General features: G+C 44.4%; 1 protein-coding gene across 1 annotated transcript in view; it reads left to right on the plus strand.

The window, feature by feature from the left end:
* RFX4 (regulatory factor X4) overlaps positions 1–18,973 on the plus strand; it is a 152,799-nt gene that overhangs the window by 29,179 nt on the left and 104,647 nt on the right. The window lies entirely within an intron of this gene.

The raw sequence follows: 18,973 nt of genomic DNA on the forward strand, positions 1-18,973 counted from the left end.
TTTTCCTCATAATGTAATCACAAAGAGTATGTACAGAGGGCTTGAACAGTGTCTGGAGAAGAGTGGGTGCTGGATAAACCTTAGCAGCTGTGGATCACTCAGCAGACATCTTCCTTCTGAGTCCTGGAATAGGGCTTCTCTCCTTCCTGTTATACTCAAAGTCAGTTCTCCCGCTGCACCTAAGTCTATACAAAATATTTATTTTTCTAGATAAAAGGTCCCATATGTCATTCCAGAAGAAATTTCATCTTGCAATTCACAAAGCCAGGCAGTGGATTTGTTTTTATGAAAACAAAAATCTGTTTTCAGAGCCAAATCAGGTTTGAAAATCTTATTATTATCAAGAGGCATCAGGTTGTTCAAACCTCAAGTTTTCCTCCAATCCCCTTTATATTTTTAAGATAGAATTTCAGTCATTCACTAAATTAAGAAATATTAGCACCTACTGTTTGCTGGCCCCTATTCTAGGCTCTGAGAATGCAGTGGTGGGTAAGACAGACCAAGAATAGGGGCTGATGAAAGAAAAATTTGGATAACAATTTTAAAAATTATTAATGATAAATAAATAAACAAGGAATATATTAGATAGAGATAAGCACAGAGTGAAGAATTAGAATTGGCTGAGATAATAGTATCTCACAGGCTATTTTAGGTTGAATAGTGAGGGAAAGCTTCCTTGAGGCAGTGACATCTACGTGGACATTTATGTGACAAGAAGTCCTCACGACACCACGATAGTGTTAAAATCAGGGAAACGTTCTCAGTAGAGGGGACAGTGTGGGTCAGGCTCTCCCAGAGGCAGACCCTGAGCAGAAACATGCGTGCAGGTAGTTTATTAGGTGGGTGGTACCGCAAGGGTGTAAGGAGGGTTATTGGTCTGCAAGGGGGCTACGGCAGTGGCTTTGGTGATCCCACAGGGAGTTCTGAGCTGGGGTGACCCGTCAGAGATAAGCCCTTCAGAGACTAACTGAGGCGATGGATCTGGGCCTTTATTCTTGCACCTCACTCATCACAGCAGGTAGGCAGTCCCCAGGAACAGGGCTAAATTGGGGTGAGACAGTTCCCTTCCAGTCCTGCTGAGGATGACTCCCCAGGAAAGCTTCAGCCTCAGCAGTCAATCTCTCAGCAGTGGGGAAGGACATTTCAGTCCTGAAAGGTAACCCAGGCATGCACCAATGCACCACGGCTTGTTCACTCTCTCCAGGGTGGGAGCTTCCTCAGGGCACTGCAGAAGGTGGTCTGTGTGATGGGAGCTTAGCCAGTAAGGAAGACAGTGACACTGATGAGATGGGATTAAGAGGCTGGGAGACTGTAAACAGCAGGGGAGAAGCAAGGGCATTTCTCTAAACTTAGGGACAGCAGTTGTTCAGTCTCTAAGTTGGGATCTGTTTGTGATCCCATGGACTGCAGCGCACCAGGCTTCCCTGTCCTTCATCACCTCCCAGAGCTTGCTCAAACTCATGTCCCTAGAGTCAGTGATGCCATCCAACCATCTTATCCTCTGTCATTCCCTTCTCCTCCTGCCTTCAATCTTTCCCAGGATCAGGGTCTTTTCCAGCGAGTTGGTTGTTCATATCAGGTGGCCAAACTACTGGAGTTTCAGCTTCAGCATCAGTCATGCCAATGAATATTCAGGATTGATTCCTTTAGGATTGACTGCTTTGATCTCCTTGCTATTCAAGGGACTCTCAAGAGTCTTCTCCAATAACACACAGTTCAAAAGCATCAGTTCTTTCAGCACTCAGCCTTCTTTATGGTCCAGCTCTCACATCCGTACATGACTACTGGAAAAACAATAGCTTTGACTATTTGGACATTTGTCAGCAAAGTGATGTCTCTGCTTTTTAATATGCTGTCTAGGTTGGTCATAGCTTTTCTTCCAAGGAGCAAGTGTTTTTTCATTTCATGGCTACAGTCACCGTCCACAGTGATTTTGGAACCCAAGAAAGTAAAGTCTGTCACTGTTTGCATTGTTTCCCCACCTATTTGCCACGAAGTGATGGGACAGTCATGCTCAAAACCGTGGTGGAGGATATGTGACCTCTTACATCGAGTTCCACATGAGTACATTGTTTTAGACTAGAGTTTCAGCATAAAACTGTCTCTCAGAAGGAACTGAAGACACCTTCCATTTTACAAGGGAAAATGGCATAATTTATACTAGGTCCCCTTTCTGCTCTGGCTGCCAAGAAGTCCAGAGCTAAATCTGGTGTATCTATACTTTTCAACCTCTTTCCTTTGTCTAATTTTCTTCTCCTTTTTCTTATTTTGTTAGGCTTTTGGAAGAGGGCAGGATGCAAATAAATTCAACAAATACTCATTTACATTTGAATTTTAAATTCTTTACACAAAGTGTATTTCCTTATTGGAAAACAAAAACATCACAGATAAGGTTAAAGTCCTTTTTTCATGTAGTTCCTTCCCTAGTCCTCCAAAGCAACGCTGTTACCAGTGAGAAATATGTGTGTGTGTGTGTGCATACATGCATACACGTGTGTGTATATGTGTGTGTGTATGTGTGTGTGTGTGTATATGTGTGTGTGTGTGTGTGTTTACTGTCCCTTACCTATGCATTTACATGCATATGTACTGATAGGACGGACTTTCCTGGCGGTTCAGATGGTAAAGAATCTGCTTCCATGCAGGAGATCCAGGTTCAATCCCCAGGGTCAGGAAGATCCGTTGGAGGAGAGTATGGCAACCCACTCCAGTATTCTTGCCTGGGAAATCCCATGGACAGAGGAGCCTGGTGGGCTACAGTCCATGCAGTCACAAAGAGTCTGACATGGCTGAGCAACTAACACACATGTACTGATAGAAGTTTCTGCACTGTGTTTTTTATTTAGTATTTTCTCCTTTATAAAAGAATGCAGATATATAACACCAAAATTATAGTTAGTTCCACAACCTGTCACACTGTCTTGATACATAGCTTGTTTTCTTCCTCAGCTTGCTTTTCTTCTGCATATCCTCAAGCTATAGCCAGATTAGTCCACAAAGAACAACCTCATTTTAATCACTAAGCAGTATTTCAGGTAAGACCAAGGCAGAATTCCTTTCACCGTTTCCCTCTTTTTTAAGAAAAGTATTTATTTGGCTGCATGGGGTCTTAGTTGAGGCAGGCAGTTTCTTCCCGAAGATTCTTCTTTTGCAGCTCGGGCTTAGTTGCCCTGGGGCATTGTGGGATCTTAGTTCCCTGACCAGGGGTCAAACAGACACCCACTGCACTGAAAGGCAGTCTTAACCACTGGACCACCAGGGAAGTCCTGACATTTCCCTCTCGACATGCATTTAGCTGTGTCCAGATCTCATTTTTGCCATTACATACAGAACCCCAAAGAACATCTTCATACATCCCCTCACACACCTAACAGAAGTGTATCTTCTGCATGGGTATCAGGCAGTGGAAGTGCTGGACGCACAGAAAATGTTAACAGGATTGCAAAATTGCCCACTGTAACAGTCTTACCATTTTATATACAGCCTCAGTGCAAAATGCTTTTTTTAAAAAAAGAGCGTTGCTCCATGACAGGACATCTCATCCTTTGGGGTATCTACATCCTTCACGTTGTCCCCTTTCTCTAGGGGTATTGGGCAGGCTCAGGAAGGGACCCTGGCCTCACCACCCAGGTGGTAGCTGCTGGCCTGACAGTGCCCAGCTCTGCCGGGATGCTTGGCTTGTTTCTGGGATTGGGTTAGGAGCCATCTGCTTCTCTTGCCTTCCTCAGCCTCGTCGCCAGCCCCCTCCCATGTCCCCAGATACCATCCCCGCTCTAAGAACAAATAACACAGCAGCCAAGCTGCTGAAAATAAGCAGAGTCACATGATCTGAAGGCAGCCCCCAGCAGAAAACAGGCAAATATTGTCAAATGCCTTCCGCCAAACACTTTCCAGCATCCTCGGTCATGAGGTTAGTCAAGCCCAACCCACTGGGGATGGTGAGCCCTGCTGGAATCCTGGCCACACAATAACCTCTATTCACAAGGAGGATTTCGGCCGGGGAAGCAGCCCGTTCCACTGTCCCGGCCGGCTTGCGGCCAGCACATGTCCTCCTCCCTCTCACACACCTCCCCTGTGGCCGGTGTCACTCGGAGCTTCTCTGTGCTGTCAGAGTGGAGACACTTTCTCATCTGCAGCTTCCGGGGAAAGGAAGGCCCTTCCCCAAGGAGGGGAATGGAAGACCACGCTGCCACTTGCATAGGAGACATTTTCCTTTCTTTTGAAAAATAATAATTAGGCTTGAATGATTGCTAGGCTTTCAATATCTCAAATCAATATGAAACAAGATAAATTTGGTGTTTCTCTTTAAAATGTCTTCAGAGGCCAGAGATAGAAAATCAGACTGGATACTATTCCAATACTTTGGCCACCTGATGCAAAGAGCTGACTCATTGAAAAAGACCCTGATGCTGGGAAAGATTGAGGGAAGGAGGAGAAGGGGACGTCAGAGGATGAGATGGTTGGATGGCGTCACTGACTGAATGGACATGAGTTTGAGCAAGCTCTGGGAGATGGTGAAGGTTAGTGAAGCCTGGTGTGCAGCAGTCCTTGGGGTCACAAAGAGTTGAACACAACTAAGCAACTGAACAACAACAAAGCATAACCTTATTTGCTTCCATAATATAAGTTAGACCACCTCTTTCCAGAAAGAGAGGCTAAACATTCTTAGTTGTGAATGTAACCAGAAGTGATAGATAATGGCAGCATCTAGCCCATGTGACTTAGTCCTGCTAGAAACCTTCACCTAGAGATGGAGAAAGATAAGCAGAACAACATGAAGGGTATAAACATCTCAGAGAATGAGATGCTATATTGTAGAGCTGGGTTCTTACTTTTAGAAAATATTTTATGCTGTGGGTAAAGGTATAAAATGGTAAAGCCTTTTGAGTGGGCAATTTTGCAATCCCGCAAATTAAAAACATGTTGATATATGAGTCCACGCCTGGATACTGACAATGGAGAGACACTTCCCCAGGTGTGCAAGGGAGCACATATGATGTTCTCTGCAGTCCTATTTGTAATGTGAGGTGGAGTTGAGTAGACAGGGACTAGATGGAAAGGGAAGATTGAAAAGGGTGGTTTATGGTAGAGGATGGTGCCAAAATCTTATCTGCTGCCAGTCGGGGCCACTAGCACTCTGACTGCCAAACCCTAGCCTAGGCCCCAACAGATGGGTTAGCAACAACACCGAACTTGCGACACTCTCCTATTACACTGCCTAGTTTCTGTAAAAAAAAAAAAAAAAAAAAAGACTTGATTAATCAAAAAACGAACAGAGCAATTTTGATGCCAAACCATTGCTAATGCCAGGCCTTTCTGGAATACCAGTTTGGTAGCTTGTAGGAGAGAAACAAGATTTGGATTAGATTACTCCAGATTCCGGTCCACTTGAGTCATTACAATGGCAGAAATAAATCCCTGATTCATTCCATGGCTGAGCACTGACCAAACTAAACAGGTTGAGCCAACACCCGTGATGTGCCAGGCTTGCCCCAGCTGATGTCACCAACCGAGCTCCTTGGATCCCATGAATACTTGTAGAGAAGGCCGGACTGTTACCCCTCTTTGAAGAGGAGGAAAACAAGGCAGAGGTTCCCAGTCTCACTCTACCCAAGTAGGGGAAATGCCTAACTCCTAAGAAGACCCTCAACCAAGGGGAGGTGGGGCCAGTCGAGGTCCCGGGAGAAATACCAGGGGCCCACCTGAACTCATATTTGTCTGAAGACAGTTTAAATGTTAGTCATTCAGTCATGTCTGACTCTTTGCAACCCCATGGACTGGAGCCCACCAGGTTCTTCTGATCATGGGATTTTTCTAGGCAAGAATACTGGAATGGGTTGCCGTTTCCTTCTCCAGGGGATCTTCCCAACCCAAGGATCAAACTCAGGTTTCCTGCATTGCAGGTGAATTCTTTACCATCTGAGACACCAGGGAAGGCCGTTTGTCTACCCAACAGCAAATCTTGGATTTAATTGTTTGTTTAATAAAATAGATTTGGTGGGTTTTTTGATTTGTTTTGGCCTTTTGGGGAATCTGACTCAAGCCTACTCAGAGCCCACGTGAGCCACCATTTTGTACTTATTTATCATCTGGTGATCGTCCTTCCAACTCTTTGTAACCCCATGCAACGTAGTCCATGGAATTCTCCAGGCCAGAATACTAGAGTGGGTGGCCTTTCCCTTCTCCAGAGGATCTTCCAAACCCAGGTATTAAACCCAGGTCTCTAGCATTGCAGACAGATTCTTTACCAGCTGAGCCACAAGAAAGCTCCTTCCTCGGTGATCAATGCAAAGAAATAGAGGAAAACAATAGAACAGGAAAGACTAGAGATCTCATCAAGAAAATTAGAGATATCAAGGGAATATTTCATGAAAATATGGGCACAATAAAGGACAGAAATTGTATGGACCTAACAGAAGCAGAAGATATTAAGAAGAGGTGGCAAGAATACACAGAAGAACTGTACAAAAAAGATCTTTATGACTCAGATAATCACAATGGTGTGATCATTCACCTAGAGCCAGACATTCTGGAATGTGAAGAGAAGTGGGCCTTAGGAAGCATCACTACAAACGATGATAGTGGAGGTGATGGAATTCCAGTTGAGTTATTTCAAATCCTAAAAGATGATGCTGTGAAAGCGTTGCACTCAATATGTCAGCAAATTTGGAAAACTCAGCAGTGCCCACAGGACTGGAAAAGGTCAGTTTTCATTCTAATCCCAAAGGAAGGCAATGCCAAAGAATGCTCAAACTACCGCACAATTGCATTCATCTCACACGTTAGAAAGGAATGCTCAAAATTCTCCAAGCCAGGCTTCAACAATACGTGAACTGTGAACTTCTAGATGTTCAAGCTGGTTTTGGAAAAGGCAGAGGAACCAGAGATCAAATTGCCAACATCTGCTAGATCATCGAAAAAGGAAGAGAGTTCCAGAAAAACATCTATTTCTGCTTTATTGACTATGCCAAAGCCTTTGACTGTGTGGATCACAATCAACTGTGGAAAATTCTGAAAGAGATAGGAATACCAGACTACCTGACGTGCCTCTTGAGAAACCTATATGCAGGTCAGGAAGCAACAGTTAGAACTGGACATGGAACAACAGACTGATTCCAAATAGGGAAAAGGAGTACATCAAGGCTGTATATTGTCACCCTGCTTATTTAACTTATATGCAGAGTACATCACATGAAATGCTGGGCTGGAAGAAGCACAAGCTGGAATCAAGATTGCTGGGAGAAATATCAATAACCTCAGATATGCAGATGACACCACCCTTATGGCAGAAAGTGAAGAAGAACTAAAGAGCCTCTTGATGAAAGTGAAAGAGGAGAGTGAAAAAGTTGGCTTAAAGCTCAACATTCAGAAAACGAAGGTCATGGCATCCAGTCCCATGACTTCATGGGAAATAGATGGGGAAACAGTGGAAACAGTGACTGACTATTTTGGGAGGCTCCAAAATCATCACAGATGCTGATTGCAGCCATGAAATTAAAAGATGCTTACTCCTTGGAAGGAAAGTTATGACCAACCTAGACAGCAGATTAAAAAATAGAGACATTACTTTGTCAACAAAGGTCTGTCTCGTCAAGGCTATGGTTTTTCCAGGAGTCATGTATGGATGTGAGAGTTGGGCTATAAAGAAAGCTGAGTGCCGAAGAATTGATGCTTTTGAACTGTGGTGTTGGAGAAGACTCTTGAGAGTCCCTTGGACTGCAAGGAGATCCAACCAGTCCATCCTAAAGGAGATCAGTCCTAGGTGTTCATTGGAAGGATTGATGTTGAAGCTGAAACTCCAATACTTTGGCCACCTCATGCGAAGAGCTGACTAAAAGACCCTGATGCTGGGAAAGATTGAGGGCATGAAGAGAAGGAGATGACAGAGGATGAGATGGTTGTATGACATCACCGACTGAATGGACATGAGTTTGGGTAAACTCCAGGAGTTGATGATGGACAGGGAGCCCTGGCGTGCTAAGGTTCAATGGGGTCGCAAAGAGTCGGACACTAGTGAGCAACTGAACTGAACTGAACTGAACTGATCATCCTTCCTGGGTTCCCACCTGCCTTCTGAGAAACTGTCAGCTTCCTAAAAGCAGAGGTTGGATTTGTGTCTCCTTGTTTACTGCTGTATTCTCCAGTGCCTGGCACATAGCAGATGCTCAATAGGTAAACACTGACTCACTGAGCAGATGGATATGAGTCCCTAGCAGAGTGAGAGCTTTATAAGGGTTGCCCCTGAGTTCATACTCCAAGGAAGGCTTTCTCCCAGCCTTGTGATTTGAGGCAAGTCACTTAGCCTCCCATCTCTTCCTTTACATCCTGGGGATAATGTTACCCATTGAGGGAATGGCAACAGCAAGTATGAGCATCTCTGGTACAGAGTTGGCCCTTGAAAATATATGTAAATCAAATCTGTTAGTGTAAACAGGTTTCCCTTTGACCACCCAGGTGTTGCAGTTTTTGTAAAAAGTGTTTTGAGGGACTTTCCCTGGCTGTGAGGCATGTGGGATCTTAGGTCCCTGCTGCTTCTATTGCTGCTAAGTTGCTTCAGTCGTGTCCGACTCTGTGCGACCCCAGAGACAGCAGCCCACCAGGCTCCCCCGTCCCTGGGATTCTCTAGGCAAGAACACTGGAGTGGGTTGCCATTTCCTTCTCCAATGCATGAAAGTGAAGTCGCTCAGTTGTGTCCGACTCCTAGCGACCCCATGGACTGCAGCCTACCAGGCTCCTCTGTCCATGGGATTTTCCAGGCAAGAGTACTGGAGTGGGTTGCCATTGTCTTCTCCGACCAGGGATCAAACCTGCATTTGCTGGGGGTGCGGGTTTGATCCCTGGTCCAGGACCTAAGATCCCACATGCCTCAGAGCCAAAAAATAGACATAAAACAGAAACAATGTTGTAACAAACCCATTAAAGACTTTAAAAATAGTCCACATAAAAAATTGTTTTTAAGTTTTTTGTTTTTTGGATCTGTGCAAAAGCTTGCTTTTCTTCCCCCCATCCTCACTCCCTTCCTCTTCCTTCCATCCGCTGTGTTACTGACCATGTTCAGGGCACAGTGCTAGGAACCTCGCTGACTAAATAGGAATGTGCTTTGGTCCCAGTCTTGAAAGAGCTTTCAGTCTAAGATGTGAAGCATTACCTGAATATTCCACAATAACATAGTTACCCTCCATACCGATAGCTACCCTCCATTGAGTGATTGGTGTATACCAGCCGGAGGGCTGAGGGCTATGCATGGATTCTTGTTTTACCCTCACAGCAGCCTTGGGAGATGAGTATTGGGTACCACTCCCTTCATTTTCACAGATGAAGGAAGTGAGAATCTGAGAGTTCAGGTAACATACCTGAGACAGTAGTGCTTGTCAGTGATGGAGGAGAATTCAAGCCCAGTGATCCCTGATGTAACACTGCTTTCTCTCAGTGAAGCTGTTAGAGCCATGAGAAGATGGGAAGAGCTCTGGAAATCCCTAGGAGGCAGTGAGAGCTTTGGGAGCAGAGGACGCATCTCCTCAAGTAAAATGCTTTCTACAGACATAACTCAGCACTCTACTTATTATCGAATGAACGAATATGTGAATTTGTCAAGGAAGAAATTAGTGTTTAGCAGATGGGGCTGTGTGGGAATTAAACATGGCTTCATGGAAGAGAAATTTCAAGTGAGCATTGAAGAGTGAGGCCCCAAAGAGGGAGTCCCCTCCGGTGGTGGGAAGGCCAGGGAGGGTGTATAGGAGGGTGGAATGTGGCAAGGTGTGTTTGAGGAGTGGCAGACAGTCCAGGGGTCTAGAAGTGTCTATGTAGGGGAGTGAGGCCAGAGAAGCTGGAGATGGAGAAGTTGTTAGGGGTCAGAGAGAAGGAGCTGTGGGTGTCAAGGCAAGGAGTTTGGACTTGTATGAGAGATAGAGAGGAGCCAACTGAGTGCTTAACTAGTGTATTTTTCCCACGTATTTTACAGTCGCAGAGCTCTCTGATAACCTCAGTATTAAATTATGATGTTTAGCAAGTTAAAAATAAAAGAATCCTGGCATCTTTTTGTTGTTCAGTTATTAAGTTGTGTCCGGCTCTTTGTCACCCCATCTACTGCAGGACACCAGGCTTCCCTGTCCTCCGCTATCTCCCAGAGTTTGCTTAAACTCATGTCCAGTGAGTCGGTGATACCACCCAACCATGTCATCCTCTGTCATCCTGTTGTCGTTAATTTTGGTAAAATAGAAGAAAAAAGTTTCTGTCCCAGACACGTCTACAAGGACTTGAGAAGCAGAGGCTGGACTGAATGCCCATGTGCATATACAAGAAAAATAGGTTTAAAATGAGAGCAGAGGAAGAGATTATGCTACCAGCTGAGACATCTGCTCTTCATTGTAAAGTGCTAATATGAAGCTTCCAGCACGTGCCCCCAGATGCTGTGTGCTGAAACTTAGTGAGGAGGCCTTTTGACAATGTATACTGCAGATAATGACTTGTGTTGGCGAGTGGATTGAGGTCATTATCCCTCCATAATAGGATAGGCTCAATTCAAATATGATCAAGTTGTTAAATAGAAGATCAGAAAATGGAAGAAGTAGAATGTTTTTGTGATCATTAAAGAAAAAAAAAATCCAGGTATAATGGAGTATTGTTCACCATGCCAGACTAATGATGTCCTGTAGAAGTGAGGAGGAAAAGGGGAAATTTCATCAGATACGAAGAGATATAATTAACTGCCTTTCTTTATGCCATGCCTTGGGCAGGGAAGCTGGCATTCCAATTAGCAACTTCGGTACACGCAGTTTGCGAGGAGGTTTGGGGAACAGTGTCATGATGCTATTCCTGTAGAAACTCATCAAGCATCAAAGTCGCCCTTAACGCCAATTACATCTCTTCGCTCCTAGAGCTTATTAAAATGCTTCATAGTCATAAGCCACCTAGATACCTTGAGGCGAAGAAGCTCCAGTAAGAGAAATGAAACATGGATAAGAATGTGGTTATTTTAGAAGGCTGTGGTCTTTGGTAGGTGGCTGCTTCGTTAGCTTAGCCTCTGTGAACCATGACTGACACCCATATGATTCAAACTGCTTGTCGTAGCTATGGTCTCAGTTAATGACATGTTATTTTAAACTTGATCTCATATTTAATCCTGATTCCATGAGTGACCAGATTTAGTGAGCAAACAAGCCACACAAACAACAAACAGAAATTGAGGCACAGGGGCTTAGGTCTTCCCGGGTGGCTTAGAGGTAAAGAATCCCCTTGCAATGCAGGAGACACAGGAAACAAGGGTTTTGATCCCTGGGTTGGGAAGATCCCCTGGAAAAGGGAATGGCAGTCCACTCCAGTATTCTTGCCTGGAGAATCCCATAGACAGAGAAGCCTGGTATAGTCCATAGGATCGCAGAGTCGGACACGACTGAAGCAATTTAGCGCAGGGGGTTAAGTAAAGTAACCAGTGAGTGGAGGAGCAGAAATTTACCTGGGAGCCCATGCCCTTGAGCACCACATTTGGAAGCATTATCCTTCCCACCACCCCCCCATAATTTGCCTTGTTGGCATTTATTAATCATGGGAATGGAGCCCCCTTCCACCCATTCAGCTCAGTTAAACCTGAGGGCTTCCCAAGGTGCTCCCACCCTCCTCACATCTGGCATGAGACCCACACCCTATGTATTATCTCTGCCCCTTCAGCCACTCCTTCAGTCCACACGCCATCATTTCCTGCCCCAACTATTAAAGTCACTCCATCCTGATCTCATTTGTTCATTCATTCATTTGACAGGAACTAGTGTTAGCCACTTGGAGAAGGCAATGGCAACCCACTCCAGTACTCTTGCCTGGAAAATCCCATGGACGGAGGAGCCTGGAAGGCTGCAGTCCATGGGATCGCTGAGGGTTGGACACTACTGAATGATTTCCCGTTCACTTTTCACTTTCCTGCATTGGAGAAGGAAATGGCAGCCCACTCCAGTGTTCTTGCCTGGAGAATCCCAGGGACGGGGGAGCCTGGTGGGCTGCCATCTATGCAGTCATACAGAGTCGGACACGACTGAAGTGACTTAGCAGTGTTAGCCACTATGTGCCAGGCTTCATTAGTCCCCCTTGTCCAACCATCATGCAGGTACTAGGTGAGTTTTCCAGAGAATAAATTCCATCATGGCACTCCCATGCTTTGAAAAGTTAAGCTTCCTGTAATTTTAAAGATCATATGCTTTTTATAAGATGAATTCCAAATGGTTTAAAGCACATGTTTGTTGAATGTGTCTATGGATTTTTCTTGCCAAAATTAATTTTAGGAAATCATTAGCAAAGATAAGCAAAAAGTGGTATTTCCCTGCTCTGGGTAGCTGGCTATGCACTGGTTATGGGCAAGGTTCCAACTGCCCAGGTTGTTCTTGTGTGTGCATTAGACTGGAAAATGTCCCACAGCACAGTGGCCAAAAGAGTTAGAGTAAAGTTTTCTAAGGAACTCCCTTAGTGGAAATCTCAACAGTCCCAGATGAAAATTATGAGACCTGATTGAGTTGTTGTCTTTATTTTTTTAACATTCTTTTATACTCAATCTATTGCTGGCAAATACAACATACTAAATTTTCAATTAATGGTAGTTACTGTTGTTGATTACCTTTTAAATTGAAGTATAGTTGATTTACAATATTGTGTCAGTTTCTGGTATACAGCAAAGTAATTCAGTTGAACATATATATTTGTTTTCATATTCTTTTTTATTATAGTTGATTATAGGATATTGAATATAGTTCCCTGTAATATACAGTAAGGCCTTGTTGTTCATATGTTTTATATATAATAGTTGGTATCTGTTAATCACAAACTCCTAATTTATCCCTCCCCCACCCCGTTTCCCCTTGGTAACCATAAAATTGTTTTCCATGCCTGTGAGTCTGTTTCTGCTTTGTGAATAAGTTCATTTGTATCATATTTTAGATTCCACATAAGTGATATGGTATTAGTCTTTTTCTGACTTACTTTACTTAGTATAATATTATAATCTCTAGGTCCATCCATGTTGCTGCAAATGGCATTATGTCACTCTTTTTTATAGCTGAGTAGTATTCCATTATATTTGATAACATTATTATTATTCCTACAACATCCTAGAAACACCTGGGACTTCCTGCCTCTGAATATTTTTTTTTCAGTTCTCTCAGTACCACTCCATTGCCTTCTGAAAATAACACTATCACAGTAACTTATTTTAAAAAATATTTATTTCATTTTTTGGCTGTGCTGGGTCTTTGTTGCCACTCCCGGGCTTTCTTTAGTTGTGGCAAGTGAGGGATATTCTGTAGTTGCTGCATGAGGGCTTGTCATTTCGGCGGCTTCTCATGTTGCAGAGCACGGGCTCTGGGCCATGTGGACTTCAATAGTGGTGGCCCGTGGGCTCAGTAGTTGCAGCTCAAGGGCTCCAGAGAATAGGCTCATTAGTTGTGGTGCACATTTGCCCTGTGGCAAGTGGATTTTCCTGGACCTGGGATCAAACTGGTATCCTTTGCATTGCAAGGTGTATTCTTAGCCACTGGACTATGAAGGAAGCCCTGACCCTTGAGGTTTTATTTTCTCTGTTTCATGCCCAGATGTTGGAGGTCCATGCTTGGAGCAGGTACTTAAGCAAGTCACCAAGGATACAGGCTTCCTCTTGCTTCTTGCACCCCAGTCTTTGTCCTGTGGCTTTTATCCTCAAAGTGGCTGGTCTGCATCCGGGTTCTGCTTTTGGCTGTGGGCATCTGTGAGCAGCCACTGAGGGTTCACCAGCACAGCTCCACAGTAGAGCTGGTTGCCTCTTACTGACGGCATACCCTGCCCACGGCTGGCTGCGCTCTTGCACTTGGTCCCATTCACCCTGATAGCTCAATTGGTAAAGAATCCGCCTGCAATGCAGGCAACCCCGGTTCAATTCCTAGGTTGGGAAGATCCCCTGGAGAAGGGAAAGACTACCCACTCCAGTATTCTGGCCTGGAGAATTCCATGGACTGTATAGTCCATGGGGTTGCAAAGAGTTGGACACAACTGAGCGACTTTCACTTCACCATGTGGCTGCTACTGGTATCATCTGCCCTGGTGTACTTCCTTGCCCAAAGTCCAAGGTCTTGGGTGCTCCCAGAGGGCCTGATGGCAGAGGGATTGTCTCTCGAAGCAACACCATTTTCATAGAAACTCTTCAACTCTAGAGGTTGCTAACTCTTATGCCAAGCCATATTCTCCTATGTGGCATTCAAGGATTCTCCGTGCTCCCACAGTTTTCTCCTTGTAGATACTGCTTCACACACCCCACTCTCCACTCAGACCAGTGTCTCCATCATCCAAAGCTTGTGCCACATTGGTCTCTTATCCTTGCTGTTCTCCTTGCCTGGAACCCCCTCCATCTACCATGGCAGAATGCCACAGTGGCTCAGAGTGTGAAAAACTCTCCCGTTTACTAGCTGCATGACCATACGCAAATGAATTTCACCCTCTGAGCCTCAGTTTCCTCATCTAAAATATGGGCATAGCACTTCCATCATATGGTTATTGAGAGATAATCCATACCCAGTGCCTGGCGCCTAATAAGAGCACAACAGATGATACTGTTTTTGTTATTGTTACAAAGATGGAACCATAATCATCTGTTCCCATTTTCACGGTAATTTCTGTTTTCCTACCTTCCTCTGCACCTGTGGTTGGGAATTTGTAGTACTTCAATATTCTTATTTCTGTGTGTTATTCTCCCTCAAATAAACTGCAAAGTAAACTAGGGCATAGATTGTGTCTTATGTCAACACAGGAGCCTACAGGAGGCAGACAGGGAACAGAAAATAGATTGAGTGTAAGAAAAATAGTGAGGAGGGAGGATTCTGGCCAACCCCAGGGTGCATGTAACTCTGGCCAATTGTTGTCATGCGGGAATATGGGCCGAATGCTGCCAGATCTCAGCCTTTTCAAAAGAAGCCAGAAATCCAGCTTCTTATGTGAAATGTCCTGAATTTTAAAAGTTGGGCCAACACTGTTCAAGCCAAACAAAGAATGTTTGTGAGACCCCACTTTGTGAAAGCTGCATTTTTCAGATGATCCCCACGAGTTTGTGCATAAGCTGGTTGTTTGGACCTTTGAACTTCACTTTTCTAGGGAGATGATACTGTGAATGGCATTTAGGGGTCCATTAAAAGGCTGATCCCCATTCACACCAGCCCCAAGGCTCAAGATAGAGCCTAATCTAATCTCTAAGTAAAACCTAATCTCTAAGTGAAACCATTTTTTCCACAGGGTGACACCCTTTGAGTTCCGATTCGTGATGCTGGGGACACACAGAATGTAAGCCCTTTCAGGACAGGGCCTTTGCTTTGTTCACCACCGATTCCTTAAAGTCTAGAACACTGGCACTCAGATATATTTGTTGAGTTGAAGATGACCTGTATCTTTATCTGTCTATGCTATGTGCTGTGTTAAGTCACTTTAGTCATGTCTGACTCTTGGTGATCCATGGACTCTAGCCCACTAGGCTCCTCTGTCCATGGGGATGCTCCAGGCATGGATACTGGAGTGGTTAGCCATGCCCTTCTCCAGGGAATTTTCCCAACCCAGGGATCAAGCCCACATCTCTTACGTCTTCACATTGGCAGGTGGGTTCTTTATCACTAGTGCCATCTAAGAAGCCCCTTTATCCACTGTCCACCATTCATCAGTTCTCCAAGTACAAACAAGGACCACCCTGTGCCCCACGGCATCCCCAGCACCTGGTGGGCGATAAGAGAGCAATAAATATTTGCTGAAGGAATGTATGACTAAAACAATCTGTCCAACAAACATTTACTGAGCACCTGCTGTGTACCCAGAGGTCTGCTGGACTTTAAAAACGCAGAAGTGAATCAGACACCACCCCGGCCTCATGGAATTAGGTTGCCTAGAAGGGATTGCATCAACTATTTCCTGGAACACTTCTAAAAATTGTCAGGCGTTACTCAGCGTTCCCCTTCCCGGAGGAAGGAGGAGTGGGTGAGATGACCTGGGACCGGTCGGTCAGCACAGGCGTCTTCACTCTTCCGAGCGTCCCTTGGGTTGTTTGGCTGTCTGCGTCATCCACGCACTTGGAATATGAAATGACTGAGCCGATTTTCTCTCAACCACATGTTGCAATGAGCCAAAGGACTACTGCCCTTTCAAGTGGGCACCTTGGGAGGCCGTGTCCTCATTCCTCTTCAGTTACGACAGCACTGAACCACTTCTTTGGCAAGTGCCCTCAGAGAAAGTTAGAAGCCACTTGAGGACATTTGTTTCATTGCTTTAGCATCATGCCTTATTTCTGACCCCCTAGAAAAAATCATTGGGAGAAAAGGGTATTCCAGTCACTTAAGCCCTCAAACTTGGTTCCAAATGACTTGGGATTGTTTCCTAAAATTCAATTCACCATCAAAGGAAAAATGTTTTCTGTTGGTGAGTTTATTGAACAGTGTGTGCCTCATGCTCTGGTGGCAGCAGGGCCCAAAGAGAAGTCCCCAAACTGTCATGTGCCCTGGCAGTTTTGTTGAAAAAGAGGTTTAACCTTCCAGTGTGTCCATGACAAAGGAGGCTGTTTCTTTTGGATGTTCACATTCTCCTTTTTTTATTTCAATAGTGAAAACTTTTATATTTAGACTTAGCCAACTGGACTCAGTTTAGATGATCCCAATTTTGTTTTCAGTATCCAAAGTATCACAGTCAGGAGCTGGTCAAATATATGCCTTTTCCTCTCCATCAGGTCTGATCAAGGTGTGACCTCAGCCGCATAAATGTCATAGAGCTTCTTCACAGGCTGTTTTTTTTTTTTTTTAACTTTTTATTTTGTACTGAAAAGTGAAACTGTTAGTCACTCAGTGGTATCTGACTCTCTGCAATCCCATGGACTGTAGCCCTTCAGGCTCCTCTGTCCGTGGAATTCTCCAGGCAAGGATACTGGAGTGAGTTGCCATTCCCTTCTCCAGGGTATCTTCTTGACCCAGGGATTGAACCTGGGTGTTCTGCATTGCAGGCAGATTCTTCACCTTCTGAGCCACTAGGGAAGCCCCATTGGGGAATAGCAAATTAACAAACAATGTTGTGATAGTTTCCAGTGAAAGTGAAGGGACTCAGCCATACATATACGTCTATCCATTCTCCTCCCAAAGAAAGGCAATGCCAATGAATGTTCAAACTACCACACAATTGCACTCATCTCACATGCTAGCAAAATAATGCTCAAATTCTCCAAGTGAGGCTTCAACAGTACATGAACTGAGAACATCCAGATGTTCAAGTTGGATTTAGAAAAGGCAGAGGAATCAGAGATCAAATTGCCAACATCTATTGGATCATAGAAAAATCAAGAGAGTTTCAGAAGAACATCTATTTCTGCTTTATTGACTACACCAAAGCCTTTGACTGTGTGGATCACAACAAACTGTGGAAAATTCTTCAAGAGATGGGAATACCAGACCACCTTATTTACCTGCCTCCTGAGAAATCTGTATGCAAGGCAAGAAGCAAGTCAAGAAGGAACAGTTAGAACCAGGCATGGAACAACAGACTGGTTCCAAATTGGCAAAAGGAGTACATCAAGACTGTATATTGTCACATTGCTTATTTAACGTATACGCAGAGTATAACATGCGAAATGCCAGGCTGGATGAAGCACAAGCTGGAATCAAGATTTCAGGGAGAAATATCTATAACCTCAGATACGCAGATGACACCATCCTTATGGCAGAAAGCAAAGAGGAACTAAATAGCCTCTTGATGAAAGTGATAGAGGAGAGTGAAAAAGCTGGCTAAAAACTCAACATTCAAAAAACGAAGATCATGGTATCCAGTCCCATCACTTCATGGCAAATAGATGGAGAAACATTGGAAACAGTGAGAGACTTTATTTTCTTGGGCTCTGAAATCACTGCGGATTGTGACTGCAGCCATGAAATTAAAAGACGCTTGCTCTTTGGAAGAAAAGCTGTGACCAACCTAGACAGTGTATTAAAATCAGAGACATTATTTTGCCAACAAAGGTCCATATAGTCAAAGCTATGATTTTTCCAGTAGTCATGTATGGATGTGAGAGTTGGACTATAAAGAAAGCTGAGTGCCGAAGAATTGATGCTTTTGAGCTGTGGTGTTGGAGAAGACTCTTGAGAGTCCTTTGACTTCTCCCTTGGAGGAGATCCAACCAGTCCATCCTAAAGGAAATCAGTTCTAAATATATATTGGAAAGACTGATGCTGAAGCTGAAACTCCAATCCTTTGGCCACCTGATGTGAAGAACTAACTCATTGGAAAAGACCTTGATGCTGGGCAAGACTGAAGGCAGGAGGAGAAGGGAGTGACAGAGGATGAGATGGTTGGATGGCATCACCAACTGAATGGACATGAGTTTGAGCAAGCTCCAAGAATTGTGATGGACAGGGAAGCCTGGCATCCTGCAGTCCATGGGGTCGCAGAGTCGGACATGATTTAGGACTGAACTGAACTGAACTGATTCTCCTCCAAACTCCCCTCCCATCCAGGTTGCCACATAACATTGAGCAAAGTTTCCTGTGCTAGGTCCTTGTTTATCCATTTTAAATATAGCAGGGTGTACATGTCCATCCCCAACTCCCTAACTATCCCTATCCCTCATCCTTCCCACCGGCAACCATAAACTTGTTCTTGAAGCCTTCACAGCCTGTTTAATTTGGTGCTGGTTGCTCTTGACATTCACAGTGAATACCAATGTGCTGTTGTCTTCTGTTTTCTTCATGGCTGATTTAGTGAGGGGGAACTTGGTGATTGGATATCTATGTTTTGGTGTTTGGGTTAAAGAGGGGGAGGAAAAACAACTGTCTAGTTTATTCTTATGTCCCCAGTATCTAGCACAAATTCTGGACATCTGAGTGTTCAAAAATGTTTTATGGAGAGGGAGAGTGGATGATAATGAAGTCCAACACCTACTAAGTGCTCACCACATGCCAAGCCCCATGCTGGTTTGTGTCACACGTTACACCTGATCAACAATCAGATG

Source organism: Ovis canadensis, chromosome 3 (assembly GCF_042477335.2).
Source record: "Ovis canadensis isolate MfBH-ARS-UI-01 breed Bighorn chromosome 3, ARS-UI_OviCan_v2, whole genome shotgun sequence".
NCBI lineage: Eukaryota > Metazoa > Chordata > Mammalia > Artiodactyla > Bovidae > Ovis > Ovis canadensis.